Source organism: Urocitellus parryii, chromosome 3, assembly GCF_045843805.1.
Source record: "Urocitellus parryii isolate mUroPar1 chromosome 3, mUroPar1.hap1, whole genome shotgun sequence".
Taxonomy (NCBI): Eukaryota; Metazoa; Chordata; class Mammalia; order Rodentia; family Sciuridae; genus Urocitellus; species Urocitellus parryii.
The window spans coordinates 27,385,514-27,401,989 of NC_135533.1; the positions used below are offsets into that span (position 1 = coordinate 27,385,514).

Consider the following 16,476-nt stretch of genomic DNA (forward strand, 5'->3'; position numbering starts at 1 on the left):
AATCCATGGAGTTCTGCTGGGAAACAGAATATCCTCAACGTGTCTGAAGCACTCTTCAAATGCAGAGGAAGGGGTAATGAGATTGTGAAAGATCATGACATCAGACTATGCACAGAAGCCAGAAGAAGAAGAGTAGTATAGAATTCCAGTGTCTTATAATTAGATTTAGCTACTTAAATATTGCTTTCTGGTCACCCACGGATTCAGAATCTTGCAGAGCACAGAGAGCAATCTGGCCTGCAGGCTTTGTTATCGGCAGACACAGGTTTGAGTTCCAACGCCACCATGTACACTTTACCTTTCTCACATGTTAAGTGGGGAGAATAACAGTGCTGTACCACACAGTCGGATAAGTTCTGTTTATGTCCTTGGATGGCGCTTTCCTCAGCCCTCTTCTGATCATCTTCCTTGCTGTCCTCCCCCCCCCTTCCCTTCATGAAGTGACCATCTAAGACCCTTGAGTAGTCTAATAACATGAACAAGCACTTAGTGCAGAGGCTGGCACACTGAAACAGCCATTACATTTTATTGAGAGTAGGATTTGTTGGAGTCATTGTCATCATCATTAGCACCTCCCTCTTTTTAAACATCCTCATTGTGTTGATTTCATGTGCCAATTATGTCTCAAATTTATTTTCCACTTCTGTTACTTCATTTTTTTTTCATTTTTTGCCTATATTGCTACAGGAATGTCCAACAGGACTCATTTTACATATCTGAAAATCTATCCTCATCCCTGTTGGGGATCTCTCTCTCTGGACCTCAGGCAGGTTTGTGCTCTTCACTGCTGAATGACTTTCACTGTTCCTCATAGCCTTCAGGATAAGGCCCATTTATTTGGTGTGGAATTGAAGCTCATAGATGATCCTTCTCTTAGTTGCAGGAAGAGATTTTCTCTTTTAAGTTCAACCCCAGGTGGTTTTTCTCAGTTCTTATAGGCACCCTTCTTAGTCTTGAAGGAAGGGACTAGGAGTTAAGTTTTCTTGCCACACCCTAGCTCAGGAAGTTGAACACTGGGCAGCCATTACTGCTGCATTGGCCAGTTTTATGAAAAGGAGGTAATGATCTCAGGACCATGACCCATGATCATATAGCTCTTTGGTCAAGCCTGTAATATTTGTGGAAACACTGCCTGCATTTAACAAACTTGACTGGATTTGTTCTTTCTGAATCTGATGGCTTTTCCATTTAAATAAGTTTCACATTTGCTGTGGGCTGGAAATTTTATTGGACTGTAATGGTGATTGGGTCTGGGTCCTTGGTATTTTCATCATATTTTGACTCCACCAGTGTTTCTATATATCGTTTTTGACAATATGGGAAATATGGGAAGAAGGCTGATAATCAGAATCTGTTTCCCAGTGGTATCCAGGTCTCCTGTGGGAGAGATCATTGTCAGCAGGTTCCTCCATGCATAGGATTATTTATATTTTCTTTGTTTCAGTTGTGTGAAAGAAATCTAAACCTACAGATTGGGTATCTTTGCAGACGCAAACCCAGGCTTCATTTTCCACCTTAGAGCGTTGACTTGCCTTTTTCATTATATTTTGCATAGAGGTCATTGCACTGTTCTGATGACAAAGAAAAACTGCTTTAAATTCAGGACACTTCTATCAAGTTAGAAAAAATTCTCCCCAGAGAAAAGCATTCTGCCAGCAGGGTTCCGTACTTGTAGGGTGTGCTAGGAAAAGGTGCATACAAATGTTGAGCACATAAATGAAGGAAGAGTACTTTTAGCCTGTGTATGAAAAACCAGTTTCCTTTTTCATGCTCTTATAGGGAGTATTTCAGATTTTGCACATATTTGCTTTTTTTTCCATTTTAAAATGGTTGTTCTGTGTGTATTCTTCCCGAAGATATTTAAAATGTGACTACTTCTGTGGAATGTAAATACTAAGCTTGGTGGCTAAAGGTCGTTTTTAAAATTTAAAACATCTGTACTTCTTCCTACTTAAATATTTATTGAACAGAAGTTGTTTAGGTTACATAAGTGTGCATGTGGGGGGGTCTTGACCTGGAGTAGACCCTGGTGTGTGATGCCAACACAGATTTGGAGGCAGTGTGCCAAGGCAGCACCTACCAGGCAGGTATTCCCACTGGGACAGAGGTTTTTTTGGGGTGTCCCTATTGTTCTATGAGTTGTCTTTATAATGAATAACTTAAGCAGATACCTGTCCTTATGGCTGTCCCCATCACATAGTACATCTATGGTGGTGGTGTTTGGAACTTATAGGAAAGGTTCATTCAGACATGTGGATAAGCAGGACAGAAATTGGACAAGTGTGTGCTAAAGGAAGTGTGGTATGTAGTTGCTTTGTCCCTAGAATCAACTCCGTGGACTCAGTACTTGTGAAGTCCAGTGACACAATGTCCACCTAGTCGCTTTTGTTTATTCTTTGTAATGTTTATTCTTTAGATCATCTCTTATTTGGTATTTTTCATAAACTTGCTAACTGAACAGAGAGAATTTGTTTAAGATGGCTGACATTATACACTGTTTCTATCCCGAATTGTTTTGCTTCTTTTAAAAACAGATCTAGAGTGTCAAGAGGCTAATGTAGGAAAGATCACTGAGGGAAAACAGATATGCCATTGGAATTAAGTCATTTGGGTGAGAATATAAAAACATATATATGTAGGTCATGTAAGTTAGAGGGATAGTGCATCTACTGTGAATTCCCAAGAGGTGGAAAGGACGAAAGGTTGGGTGGTGGAAGCAGGGAGGGATCTCATTCTTTATCTTTATGCCCTTGTGGGTTAGGCACCATGCCACGATGTGTAGTGGGTGCTCAGTATGTTCCTGTGAAGCACTCAGAGACGGAGCAATTGCCAAGTAAGATGTGGAGAGTGAGCTCTAAGGTAAGGAATGTTGTGATGACATTCTAAAGAGTAAGGATGCAGAGGAAGCCAAAGAGTGAAGGTGAATGACTTACTAAACTGGGTAAAGCATGCCCATTTGATTTTAATTAAAAGGTGTCTGATTAAAAAAGAAACTTAGTAAACTGATCATGTACATGCTACATTAAATTTTAACATCAAACCAACTGTTTTAATCATAAAAATGTAAGACTTCTTAAATGCTTCTTGTCTAAACCAACTGAACTCTTACTTTAATTTGAAGTCTACATTGGATAAACTCTACACTATTTTATCTTAATAATCAGATATGAGTATTTTTTAATAATTAAAATAACTATAATTGAATTTCCTTGTTGAATGTTTCCCTACCCAAAGCAATATTAACAATTAATGTAATAAGGAAGTTAACTGATTCACTGTTTATACACAGGAATCTGTATTAATTAAAGATTGTCATATAAGTGTTCTTGAAGAGCTAATTGATTAAAAGCCGAAAATAATTAAAATGGAGCATGCTAAGAAAATATCTCACAAGGAAAATTGATCAGTTCAAGGTTTGTGAGCAAGAAACTATGAATATCTTTTAGATATGAATGATAAGGGAATAAAGGGTATACAGAATAATTAAAACTGATCTGCTTATATGTCTTATCTTTGTGCTTCTCTGGAGTAGTTTAGTTGCCCTTTCAACTAAGAACATATGATTATATGGGTTATATAATCTTATGTGCCCAGAATAGTTTGTCCCAAATGACATTCTGACTGTTGTTTTCCTATTGCCTATAAGATGTCACTCAAAGCTCAGGCCCACCCATAAGACCAGTCATGTTGCCTTTTGTCTTGTTTTCTTCTTTCTTATCCCCAATATCTTCCCAGCTTTCCTATTGGGAACTCCCAATATTCACTCAAATGTCTTTTAAAAATTTTGCCCATCTTTCTGTTTTGCCCATGTAGCTCTTTCTACCTAGAAATCTTCTACCTGACATTATGAGGCTATAACTATATAACTTGAAAAAATATTTAATGATTCCTTTTGGTATTGCACCATAGATATCAAATCAATAAACAAAGAAACACATACTATTATCTACTTCAGTAAGCAATGGATAAGAGTAGAGACTCTTTCATGTGTTCATTCAACAAATGTTTATTGAGAATCTGCTATTTCTAGGCACTGTCCTTGGCCCGGAGTTTTAAGAGTGAGGCAAAGATGTGTCCACTAACTTTTATTTAAGTAGAGGTGAGGCCGATAATAGATGTATAATTTGTTCAGGCCAAGTACAAGGAATATAAACCAAAGCAAGGAAAGGGAAGCAAGAAAGATGGGGGCAGTGTCTAAGAGATAAGGGAAGACAATTCTGAGAAGATGACTTTTGAGTATAGTTCTGAAAGAAAGGAGGGAGCAAGCCTTGGTAATATCTAGTGGAAGAATGTCTCTAGAAGAGGTTACAACAGCCTGAAGGTAAAGAGGGCTTAATGTTTGTTTGGTACTGGAGATTTAACCCAGGAACTCTTTGCCACTAAGCTATATCCCCACTCCTTCTTGTTTTTTTTTTTTTTGTTGTTGTTGTTTGTTTGTTTTTTGTTTTTTTAATTTTGAGACAGGATCTCACTAAGTTGCGGAGGCTGGGTTTGAACTTGCAAACCTCCTGTCTCAGACTCCTGAGCCCCTGGGATTACAGGCATGTGCCACTATGCTTGACTGTGCCTAATGTTCTTAAGAAACAGGTAGGAGATAATAGTGGCTGGTGTGCAGTGGGCAAGGGGACATGGTTAGGGTATAGTATGTTATTCCAACTCAGAAGCTGTTTGGGATTTTGAGCCAGGACACTGACACTTTTAGATTCTGGCTGTTGTGTAGAGAAGACCCTGAGATGGGGAAGAATAGGATAGTAATGGTTCAAAGACAGTTAGGAGGCCACTGAGGGTGATATAGGTGAGATATGATGGTGGCTTAGACTCTGATGGAACACACAGATGCTAAGAGGTGGTTGGATTTGAATAAGTTCTCCAGGCACAGCCAAGAGAATGAGCTGGTGGATATAATGTAGGATATGAGCACATTTAAGGATTCTTGAATTTTTTATTAGAGAAATTGTATGCGTTAAAGGTAGGCCCAATTTGCGGTGGAGGAATTATTAGAAACAGGGCTTTAAGAGGTTATGAAATCAGGAATTTGATTTTGGTCTTGTTAACTTTGAGATCCTATTAGAAACCTGTTATTGTTTGAATCTAAAGTGTCCCCCAAAGGCTCATATACGACAGGCCTGGTGGCCAGTTTGTGGTGCTGTTGGGAAATGGTGGTACCTGTAGGAGCTGGGGTCTAGTGGAAGGAAGTTAGATCTTTGGGGATATGTCCTCAAAGTGGTATTCAGACCCCCGCACCTGCCTCTTTCTTTCTCTTTGCTTCCCAACTGCCTTGATGTAAACAGCCTCCTCTGCTATGTGCTCCCTGCTCTTATGTACTGTGCTTCCACAGGCCCAAACAACAGGGCCAAAGACTATGTACTGAAACCTCTGAATCTGTGAGCCAACATAAAGCCTTTCTCCTGTAAGTTGATTATCTGACATATTTATCACAGGATGGAAAACCGACTAACAATATCTAAAAGTTGTTGTGTCAGTAGTATAAGTCTGAAGATAAAGGAAAGGTTGGGCCTAGAGATATAAAAATGGTGAACCTTTTGTATATTGATGTGAAATGGGATCAGATCACTTTTGAAGGGAGTGTAGACAGAGAGGAAAAGAGGTCCAAGGCCCTAGTCCTGAGACATGCCAGTTTTAAGAGGTTGGAAAGAGGAGGAGGGTCCAGTAAAGGATCCTGAGGAGGCTGAGCCAGTGAACAGTGAAGCAGGAGGGTTACTAGGGGTGTATGGTGTTTGGAACTCCCGTGAAGAAAGAGTTTGAGGAAGGAAATGCTGATCAATTGTGTCAGATGCTGCTGAGAGGTTCAGGTAAGGTTTGGGAACTGCCCACTGGAATTGGCTCTGTGGAATCTATTGCTGACACTTAGTGAATAGAGGAATAGGAACCTGATTACAATGGGTTGAAGAGTGAATGAAAGGAGAGGAAGTTGTGATCAGCTTATCCTTTTGAGGAATTTTGATATACAGAAAATCACAGAGAAGTGGAGCTATAGCTGGGAGGGGTTGAGGGTCCAAGGGAGATTTAAGTTTGTGAGGAATGACACACCATGTCTGATGGAAGTCTTAACTCTAATATTTACAGTCCCTGTACACATGGGAAAATTGTCATTGATAGAGATAGAGCTGTTCTATTTTCTGTGGTGCCTAGAGTCTTTTGATAAGGTGTCAGGTCTTAGCGTGCTTTCTTCTTTAACAGTTTTGCATGTTAGATGCTGGTTTTGAACTGATGTGGGGCTGAGCAGCCCTATATGAGATTTCCTATAAACCTAGATGTAATTTCAAATTGAAAATTTCAGAGAACACTTCTATGTCTGTAGAAAAGTTGGTGAAAGTTATGGTATTCTGATTCTTTAAAAATATCTAAATAGGGTTAGAAGAATCAATCACTTTTTCAAATAATTATTCCTACTTAAAAAAATTTATTTCATGGGCATGCCAATTGTTTTAAAAAAGTACTTAAATACTGGAGAATTAGCTGACACATGGTACTTAATGTTTGATCTGATAAATAAGGTTAGTTTCAGCTAAAATTAGTTGCCCACGTAATTAGAGCTTACATTTTCAGAGTAGGGGGAATGTCTTTGAGAAAAGGACTTGTGCTTCTATACAGTGCCCTACCAATAATTACTTTTCACTGGAGTTTATATTCTCATTTTAATTTCAAGCTAATTAAATTATAGTACAATAATGAATTCTACCTATAAATTTTCTTACTGCTATTAAAATACAGTGTCTCAGTTGTAGCACCCTATGCTACTTACACATAGAGGTAAAATGCTTTTGTACATGAGAGGCAGAACAGTTGTGGGTTTTGTGGTTGAGGATTAACTCGTGGGTAGATTCTGCTTCTGCATAGATCTATGCATCATGGATGATTCACCAGCTTTTAATAAGAAAGCCAGTTATTTGTGTATGTATTCAAAGCCGATGTCTCATAATTTCATTCCTTCTTTTATCAGATAGAACATTTTGTTTAGTACTTTCTCAGAAGACAGAGTCCTTCTTTCTGATTGGCATCAATTAGCTTAAAACACTCCCAATTTTTTTTTTTTTTTTTTGGAAATGTGTGCCGGCCAATTTAGAACTGTTTATTTGAAAAATTATTTGGTTGATATTGATGAAATTGATTCTTGATAAGTTCTTTTTAAAAAATCTTTTCTTATTCAAAGTTTAAACTGGCAGTCAACTATATACATGTAGCTGATTGTCCTGCCGGTAAATATAAGTTTCACGTTTCCTAGCATTTACTACTCAGTAAATTTCCCTTGTGTGTTTTGATGGCTGTAAAGTCTCTTGTCATCTTTCTAATCTGTTCAATAAACCTTATTTTTACAGTTTCATTATGCAACTATAGGTTTTTAGTTTTTATTTGTTCTTAAGCTATAGCTTCGTAGTTACAGTGGGAAATATAATACTAAGAAAAAGGAGGAAGGAGAGAGAGAGGAGGTGAAGAAGAAAAGAAGGCAGTAGGAGTAGAAGTAGGAGTAGCAGCAGCAGCATTGGTGGCCGCTGCAGAGGAGGAGGAGGAAGAGAGAGAAAAGGAGAAACATAAAACTTAATATTGAACAACAAATAGCCCTTTCCCCCTTTAGCCAAATGAAATATCAAGAAAGCCTGAGGGGTATCCCTATAGCTCATAAAAAGTTGTTTAAATTTCATGGAATGGTGCCAAACCAAAGTGTAATGGCATAGAAACACAGATACTGGAGAAGAATCAATAGGAACTGATGAAATTAAGGAGGGGCTGGAAATGGGCTTGGCAGCCTAAGGCTGATGTAGAAGGAAGTGCTCAGGTTGATCTGAACCTAGAGAACCAAGACCAGTTCCAGACCTCATGCAGAAGTACCAGCCCAGGAATCAGGGCATCTGTGGTGCCTGAAGCTTTAGTGCCTGTCACTCCTCAGTGTGCATTATGCTAATGCTCTTGCTTTACTGAGCGTTGGTTGTTCTAGGCTGTTGGAACACCTGACAACTACACTCTTTTTAAGTATAGGCACCATTATTATTATTCCCATCAGTAAGGTATCTTGCCCAAGGCCTGGATTGAGAACCCACGTTTGTTCTTTTTTTTTTTTTTTTTTTTTTTTACTGTTTTTTTTTATTATTATTATTTTTATTGGTTGTTCACAACATTACAAAGCTCATGACATATCATATTTCATACATTAGATTGAAGTGGGTTATGAACTCCCAATTTTACCCCAAATGCAGATTGCAGAATCACGTCGGTTACACATCCACAATTTTACATAATGCCCAATTAGTAATTGTTGTATTCTGCTACTTTTCCTATCCCCTACTATCCCCCCTCCCCTCCCCTCCCATCTTCTCTCTCTACCCCATCTATTGTAATTCATTTCTCTCCTTGTTAATTTTCCCATTCCCCTCACAACCTCTTATATGTAATATTATATAGCAATGAGGGTCTCCCTTCATTTCCATGCAATTTCCCTTTTCTCTCCCTTTCCCTCCCATCTCATGTCTCTGTTTAATGTTAATCTTTTCTTCCTGCTCTTCCTCCCTGCTCTGTTCATAGTTGCTCTCATTATATCAAAGAAGACATTTGGTATTTGTTTTTTAGGGATTGACTAGCTTCACTAAGCATAATCTGCTCTAGTGCCATCCATTTCCCTGCAAATTCTATGATTTTGTCATTTTTTATTGCTGCATAGTACTCTATTGTGTATAGATGCCACATTTTTTTTATCCATTCATCTATTGAAGGGCATCTGGGTTGGTTCCACAGTCTAGCTATTGTGAATTGTGCTGCTATGAACATCGATGTGGCAGCATCCCTGTAGCATTGAACTCACGTTAACCATCTAGCTGTTCTGTCTCTGACTTTATGTTGAAGCTAGTGCTCCAGTGTACCTGTTTATTGGTTTTATCTCTGATTTTGTCTCTTTTCTTCTGATCAAGCCTGTTTTGTGCCTTAGAATTCTAAATTAAATAACCTTAGTGAGTGTGATGGGAATTACCTGAACCAAGGTGGACCCACACTGTGCTGTAGTTCCTGGAAGTCAGCTGTCCTTACGGTACTAGGGTTAGTGTTTGCCCATGGGAGGGACTTGATGGGGTCAGTCAGGAAACAGCTCTGTGTTTTATATGAGCTGAATCTTCTTTGAATGACTAGGAGAAACAAAGACTAGTGAGGCAACCAGGTGCTTTGGGGGAGGATTGATAAAATGAAGTCAACTGACTTAGCAACTGACTTAGCTTTTGTATTGTAACAAGTAAAACCTTGATTTTTCTAAATAAGAATCGGTGCTGGGGAGAAGAATAGAGAGGTAAAGATGCTTTCCAAGTTCCTTAGGACCAGCTGTTGCAACAAATCCCAAAGCTAAATTTTCCTTATTGAATTTGGGAGGAAAGTTTGGTTGTCTGCATCCAGGACAACTAGGATTAAACACATCTTTGAACCATATGGGCAGGCAGTGTACTTGGAGGCCCTGGAATCCATCCAAATGATCTTCCTCCACCAGAGGGGAGAAAAGAGCCATTGTTCATGAGGGTTTGAGTTACGGAACTTGTTTCACTCTTCTGGGCCAAGCCCCTGTAAAATCACAAAGGCCCTTTGTTAAATTATCAAATTACATCCAGATATAGATAACAACTTTTGTGCTATGAGTGATCATTTTTAGTCTTTGGCCATACAGTGCCCTCCCCCATCTCTAGCATTTTACCTTGTGAGTACTTTGTGACTCTCCTATGGAGAATTTGATTACCTAATGTGAAAAACTCTGAAATTTTGTTTGATCTGTCGTTTGGAGGCCTCCCTCAGTCTGAACTCTCCTGGTAGTTTCTCTTACCTTTTCTGTGAGAATTATTTTCTGCATTATGTTTATTTGTATAAGTATCCGTGAGAGCTGCAGTTGTGTCTCATTCATCTTTATACCCCCTATAGTGCCTAATACAAAGCTCAGCAAATGGCTGGTAAATGAATAGAACACAGAAAGAAATCATTTAGGAATGAAAAACAGAAAGCAGGTTTATGATGTCTCCTCAGCACTTTCTTTACATATTCCACAAGTCCCTAGCATATTTTTGTGGCTTTTTCCAAAATCCCCTTGCTATTATTTCTTTAATTTTTAATAACCTTCTTTCCTTCCTGGCCAGAAGCCTTTATTAAAAGGCCAGGATTGGTGCAATAAACTGGTTTTACTTTCATAGTTTCTGTGATATTCCTTAGCTACTTATCCATATTGATATCCACCAACAATTTATAGATGGCACCTTCAAGGCAGGTCAGTTTGTTTCGTGTTAGGTATTATATCTAAAATTGTAGTATGAGCTGCCACAGCAACTTGGATGGCTGGTTCCACTCAACTGGTCAAAGCACTCAGGCTTTCTATAGGAGCAGCTAGCTGATTAATAGCTAATGCCATTGTTTTTCTTATCAATTAGAAGATAAATAACAAAATTTTAATATATAGGATATTCAATTTAGTTCAGATTCACAAATTATTATTATATATAGTTGGGTATGTGAAATAGTCTTGTAAAATCCTTTGGCTGCTATTAAAACCTTTTATACTATGGTGTAAATCAATATCAACCTTATATATCCCTTTCTTAAGAGTTTAAAGTAACGTTTATTGAATTATTTAGCTCTCGCTCTGACAGTACTGCTTCATGGTAGCTTCACACCCTTTTTGTGCATGTATTCTCATTTGTACTATCATCCTTGGTTTAAGGAAGTAAAAATCAACTTGAAGTGTCTAAAGGAAAAAACCCTGAGATTTTGGTGGTGGTGGTGGGGGGGTGGTGGATAAGAGTGGCAGAACAGAAACATGGCTAGACAACCTTGTGTTACAAAGCCAGGCAGCTGGCAGTGTAAGGAGCTCAGGACCAGGGCTTCCATGGTATCCATGCTGTCTGTCCTTCCCTCATCTCCACTCTTACTTCTCCATGGCTTCAGGATTGCAGCTGAGCCCTTCCTCTCTATGGCCAGCGACACTGAAACTGGCTGCTTCTCAGCTGACCTTCTTGCTTTATCAGCATCAAAGGTGAAGGGATGGGGTACAATTGAATCCTGGTTGGGAACGTTCTAGGGAAGTTTCCCTTGGCCCAAGTTGGATCCCTTGTCTGGTCCTGGACAGGGTGAAGGCCCTCCTAGACTTCAGTGGATGGTGCAGAGGGAGGAGCCATCCTCTAGAAGAAAAGAAAAGAAATGTTGGCTAAATAATCCGTTCTACTTCTTTTTGGAATTAGGAATACATTCTATCTTAGTATCCACTGAGGAATGACAAAAAGGATTCAACCAACATTTGAATGCTACTCTTTTTATGATTGTACTGGATAAGAAAGGATTCTAGATATGTTGAAGCATTTCAGATTCCCTGTCAGGCACAAATTTTTGTCGTGAATAGGATTCTCTTTTATACCAGTGAATCTGGATTGGTTAAATAAACGTAGGATGCAACTTCCTCAGCTAGAGGCCTACTCTGGTTTGTCTTCTGTTCTTGGAGGATGTACACAATGGTTTTAGAACGAACTAACCAGAATTAACTTGAAAGGGCAAATACTAAAACATTGGCCACAGGAAAGTCAATTACATTACATAGAGGCACATATTTTAATTTCTGTGGTGACTTTCTTTGGATGGTTATCCTTTCATTATCCTAAGTTTTATTGTTGAATAAACAATATTGTTACCAGTACTCGCCCATTGTCCTGCTTCCTACTTTATTTGTTAGGTATACAAAGTGGGGCAAAGGGGTCAAATTATTTAATGAGAATTTTTTTTTATTTTAATTTTTTAAAGTGAATACTAGATCAGTGGCATAATTTTTCAAGATTTAAAATGTCAGATGTAATTAAAAATTATTTCTGTGTGACTTGTTTTTAAACAGATTTTATTCCTTTGGAATTTTCCTAATATTCTAACTAAGTGATATTTTAGAAACCTGGGTTAAAGTTCTAAAAGCAGTAAAGCTGAGTTACAAAGAAAATAGTTTAGTTGCTGCCCCCCCGCCCCCCTTTTATAATTACTTTGGAAACTTAGGCAAGTTTTTCTTTTATTTTAAGGTCAGTTTGTTAAGTTCAATGATGAATGTGATTAGAAAAATATTCTCCTAAAAATCATTTTTTAGGGAAAAAAAAAAAGAATGAAAACCTCTCAGCATAGCCACAGATGCTGTGGCAGTCAGGCCTCTCCACAGATGGGGATAGCCCATTAGTCTGCCAAGTCCCTCCCTGGGACAGCAGGATTGTGGTGTGGATCATCCTCATCATCCACCACCTCCAAGTCATTCATTTCCTGGAACAAAGACCCCTCGACCTCCACACTGTTTCCAGCATCCTCCAAGACCTGGTTATCAGATGTGTCAATGATCTGTTTCAAATAACTGTTTCCCACTTACTTAATTTTTTCCTGGTGGTCTTCTCTTTTCATCTGTTTCTTTTTAATTCCCAAGAGTTCTACATCAAACTTGGCCTTCCCACTTAAGAAATTCTCTATTGTAACAGGATTGCTATGGAATAATTGCTTTGCTGCTTCTTTGGCTTCTCTGTTTCTTTTCTTCCTCTCATCAGTTCTCATCTGATCTGTTTAATTTAATTTTCCTTTTTTTTATGTCGTTTCACTCTGTTTTTTTTTTTAAAGTTGTAAATAGACCCAATACCTTTGTTTTATTGATTTTTATGTGGTGTTGAGGACCGAACCCAGGGCCTAACACAGGTCAGGCAAGCACTCTACCACTGGGCCACAGCCTCAGCCCCTCATTTAATTTCTCTTGCACAGCTGTTACTAAAGATCATCACCATACCAAAATTTTCTTCAATCGGCAATGTTAATAATGTTAAAACATCTGAGAAACGTCATTTCTTCTAGCTTTTCCTGGAGAATATTTCATAGAGAGGAGCTTCATCTTGATATTTTTCATCATATGTAAACTTGAGGATAATCCGAACAGTTTCATTATTTTCTCCAGCCTCAGATGTCATGGTAATGGTGAGCTGGGTGGATTTTCTGATAATATTTAGCAGGACCTTATCAAGTGAAGCACTACTGAAGGAGAATGTGGTATCAGGAGATCCATTTATAATTTTGGAAGACTAGTTGTTAGGAGGGTTAGATCACTGTGCAGTTAAGCTAGGGAATGACACTCTCAAACCCCTCCTCACTCATTCCCTTGACATCCTCGCAGCACAGTTGTCCTGCTGGTGAGAGAACCTGAACAGGACTGGAGGCTCCCAGGGGTAGCTGAGACACTCCTGCTTGTGAAGGAATCAGGGTAAATAGACTCAAGAGCTTCCAGCTTTTGCTCTGCTTGTCCCTGTAATCTGTCATTGTGGCCCTCGTGATGCCCATGGATTGTACCAACACCCATGTAGCACACTACAGTGGAGACCATGGTTGATCTGGCTGCAGGTGGCAGTAATTGAGACAAGTTTTTAAAGAATGAGACTTAGTTCCTTAAGGAACTTTCTTTTCTTTTTTTTAAAAAATAATTTTTTTAGACATTGATGAACCTTTATTTTATTCATTTATTTATATGAGGTGTTGAGAATTGAACCCAGTGCCTCACACATGCTAGGTGAGCAAACTACCACTGAGCCACCACCCAAGCCCCTAAAGGAGCTTTTTAATGATCATGGATTTGCAACCTCAGTCTTCACAAACACCATAACCCTAGCATGAGACAGAAATCTGCATATCTTTCCTCAGTACCTTTTGCTTTTCTTTTTGCTGCTACCTGAGAATTTTGTGTCTTCCACTGAAGTCTTATGATTTAACTCTTGTTTCTCAAATTATAGTAGTTCTAAACATTTTGAACTTTCAAATACTGTTCTTTAGTGAATGTGGTCATAATAAAATCAGTCTTACATCTGAGTCCTCTTTAGTCTACATAGTTGTGGTATGGCATCACATTAAAATGCCTCCAGTTATGTGCTGCTAGATATTAAATAGAAAAAAAATGCCCTCACATTTTATATATCATTTGAATAAAAAATAAATATATTAACATGCATTTTTGCGAATGTGGAAAACATATACATATGGTAGATATGTAGAAAATTAATATTTTAATGCAAACACATGTTTTATGTGACAAGGATTAGAAATTTAACCAAGGGGAAGCAAAAACTGAGATGCAGACAGATTGTTACCCAGGGCAGTTGAAGACACACCATAAAGGAAGAAGAAAATTCTTCTTGCTGAAATCTTGGGTGGAAGCATAACTGTGTAGTGACATGAGATTTTTGAAAGCCAGGCAAAAATAAGGCCTTCTTTTTCATTATTATAGTCTGCATCGACCTGCTTGTGTAATTAGAGCCATGATTCTAACCTTCCATGTTGCTTCTTGATAAGTGCAACAGTTTGAAGTCCCTCTGTAGTAGCTCCATCTTTGGACTTTTAATTTTCAACCTAGATGAAATTCATGACCGAACTTTTTTTACCTGGACATATTTTCTGCAGATCACAGTGACCAGTGAAGGATTTATCTGTAGCCAAGAAACATTTATGGAGCATCTGTCATCTATAAGACCTGTATCGGCACTGTAGGGAATACAGAGCTGATAATACAGATTTGTCAATCCCTCTTCTGGGTATGTATCCAGAAGATTTGAAACCAGTTTGTTACAGAGATGTCTGCATTCTCATGTTCTTGCAGTAGTATTAAATAGCCAAGTTATGTAATCAACCTAAGTGGAAAAAGAAAATGTGTTCTTACACAATGGAATACTATTCTGCCTCCAAAAAGAGGTGGAATGCAACAACATGGATGGAACTGGAGGACATTATGCTAAGTGAAATAAACAGGCGACGTAACAGAGAGATACCACGTATTCTCACTCACTTGTGGAATCTGGAACAGTTGAACTCAAAAAAGCAGAGAGCAAAATGGTGCTTACAGAGCTGGACAAGGAGGGAATGGGTGATAATGGCCAAAGGGTACAAAGTCTCAGGAAGAAACAGGTTTTCTTTATTTTTGTAGGTCTTTTGCACATCATGGTGAATACTGTTAATAATCATGTTAAGAGTAAATTTCAAATCTTCTCATCACAAAAAATAACTGAGGTGATGAATATGCTAATTAGCTTGTATAATCATTCCACATTGTAGTCACAAATCACAACATCACATTGTTCCCCATAAATACATACAATTATAAATTGTCAATTAGTATAAAATAAAAAGGTTACATAGTTGATAATTTTTAAAAAATAAGGGGAAAAAAAGACATGGCATATGTGAATTTGTTAGAATTCTTTTTATTAATGTTTTGGATGCATGGGTTTTGAGAACTCGATCTATTATCTTATTTTCCCTCTTGTTCTTGGGGTGCAATTTAACAGTGAACAGAGTGCAAAGTTTTTTCAGGAAGAAGATTATTAGATTGCAATAGAATCTCTTGTATTTATTGATAAAATTGGTTCCATTTTCCCCCTTGAAAATCAAGAAACCACTCAAAGTTGTATAATATTAAGAAGAAAATCCTGAAAATACTATGAAATGCGATGAGTGATGACTTTCAAATGGTTGTTTTGGTATTATAGTTAAGAAACACCTTTTAAATATTCAACTTAAACTGCAGAATTTTATTGTTTCGAGAAAGTATTTTAAGTTAACATTTCTCTAGATATATTGGTGTTCATACTGAATGGCATCGGTATATATGAATTAAGTCATGAAATTGTCTTGGTTTACTAGAAAGTTAAGGTTTGGGTTACTAAAGCTATGCGAACATCTTAAAATCGGTCATGACATGAACATTTGATTATAAATGCTTATGAAAGAAAGACATGGGGACTGGGACTGTGGCTCAGTAGCAGACCACTTGCCTAGCACGTGTGAGGCACTGGGTTTAATCCTTAGCACCACATACAAAAATAAATAAAATAAAGGCATATTGTCCATCTATAACTACCAAAAAAAATTTAAAAAAATGTTACAGGTACATGAAAACAAAACAAAACAAAAAAACAAACCTTGTCATTGACCTAAAAAAAAAAAAAAAAAAGACATGGCTTATAAGGGTTTTGAAAACCAATTTATTTTGGGAAAAATTTTTATCTTTATCACTTTTCAAAACAATCAAACTGTTTTCCTCTCACACTTAAAAAAATGTAAGTGGGTGGCTTGTTCATATGTACAAAGCAAGCTTTTTTCTCCCCTTCTCCTCTTCTTAAAAAAGTTTTCCTAGTGTTTATTTTTCCTTGTTTAATTCTGAACAAAAAAGTGTTTCTGTATCCATTTCTTCAATCAACTTTTTTTCCTCCAAATTTTTAATGCCCCATCTGTTCTATGAGCCTACTTAGGTGAGGCTCAGATCTGGCAGAGTCGGAGATGGTGCTGGGTAGGTTGGCGTGAAACAAGGGGTCTGAATAGCCAAGAAGTACCCCAGTACCCCAGAGCCTGTGGAGAGGAGAAGAGAGAGCTTCCAGCTCTGCTCCCAACCCACCTTGAGACTCAAACCCGTCCTCTAATCCTGCACTCTTAAATGTGCACCATATGAGGATGGAT

At 38.0% G+C, this 16,476-nt stretch overlaps 1 protein-coding gene and 1 pseudogene across 1 annotated transcript in view; one reads left to right on the top strand and one right to left on the bottom strand.

Moving 5' to 3' along the window:
• Positions 1-16,476, top strand: part of Cdk14 (cyclin dependent kinase 14) — a 554,426-nt gene that overhangs the window by 100,269 nt on the left and 437,681 nt on the right. The window lies entirely within an intron of this gene.
• LOC113190193 (RWD domain-containing protein 1-like) lies at positions 12,181-13,360 on the bottom strand (annotated as a pseudogene).